The following is a 1,235-nucleotide window of genomic DNA, read 5'->3' as shown; positions in this document are numbered from 1 at the left end:
GGATTGATAATGAAAAGATGAACACAATTCAAGGATCTTCCAAGCCCGCGAAAACATGGCATACTGTCATGCTTGTATAACAGGGTAAAAGTTACTACTGGTAACCCTACAAAATACAGTGAAGACCCACACAAATGAACCTAGAATTTTCGAGGTCAGGCTGAGCAGGTTCTAATATTTTAGGCTATTTTTTCATAATTCAGGCTGATTACAAGAGTTTCTTAATAGGTTCTTATTTCTCAGAGGAACAACAATAAATTTCTATATTAATTTTTATTCATAAGATATGTAGACAGTATTGCACTGTAGCTTTATGGAAAACATATTTCTAGAGAAGATCCAATAAAATGCCAATCAAAGAAAACATATACACAATAGACCTAATCGGCTAACTCAATGTTGTACCCAATTCAAATCTCCTGAGATTAAGATTCTTTGAGTATTGTATTTGCATTATGTACCATTCATATTTAAATGATATGGAAATAACTGAAACAAAACGTTTTATTCCCAAAGGGTTTGAATTGGGTACAACATTGAGTTAGCCGATTAGGTCTATAACAGGACCTCTTTGCCAGGCTCAGCAGGTTCTTGTATTTTTGGGTATTTTTAAAATGCCAAATTTCAGCCTGTACTAGGTTCTTATATGTGAGTTTGTACTTGTATGCATTATTCCCTAAAATAGAAAAATAATCCAGGCTATAAAGAGTACTCTTTTTGCGTTCTAATAATCAGATCAGAGTCAGTAATTATTACTGACTAATTCAACGTCAGGACATTTTTCCTTTACCTTTGATAATAAAAAAATAAGATCACAATATTTTTCACCTCTATCAGTACTTCGCACAGATACTGGCTTTAGCAATGTTTTGGAAACATGATTGTAAACATGCGGACCTCACTCTCCAGGAGGTGTTTCTTACTAGAAGTAAAAAGTAAAAGGAGCAAGCCATTGTCTTCACTTCTTTCAAATTCCATTCAGGAAAAAGTGAATGCAAATGCTAACATCATGGAGGGCTTAGCTCTCAGCTACTCCACAGAGAGGCCTGGAAGTCCCAAATGGGTTGAACTGTTGAGCTGTGTGGCACAGCAATACACAAATAAGGAAATTAAGCAAATGTTCAGGTTTACTAACAGTCGAGGAGAAGAAGTATCATGCACAGACTACGAATTAACAAAAGCTAGACTTTATAGTAAGATGTATGGTCCAGGAGCAGCACTTCCGAAAATAAGAC

At 35.4% G+C, this 1,235-nt stretch overlaps 1 long non-coding RNA gene across 1 annotated transcript in view; it reads right to left on the bottom strand.

Moving 5' to 3' along the window:
• Positions 1-406: 406 nt before the first annotated feature.
• LOC138044842 (uncharacterized) overlaps positions 407-1,235 on the bottom strand; it is a 3,765-nt gene continuing 2,936 nt past the window's right edge. Inside the window, exon 3 of the long non-coding RNA XR_011131514.1 lies at positions 407-1,235. This exon is cut by the window's right edge and continues 100 nt beyond it. This is a non-coding gene — a long non-coding RNA (uncharacterized lncRNA).

This window comes from Montipora capricornis, chromosome 4 (assembly GCF_036669925.1).
Source record: "Montipora capricornis isolate CH-2021 chromosome 4, ASM3666992v2, whole genome shotgun sequence".
Classification (NCBI taxonomy): Eukaryota; Metazoa; Cnidaria; class Anthozoa; order Scleractinia; family Acroporidae; genus Montipora; species Montipora capricornis.
This window is presented reverse-complemented; position numbering and strand designations above follow the sequence as displayed.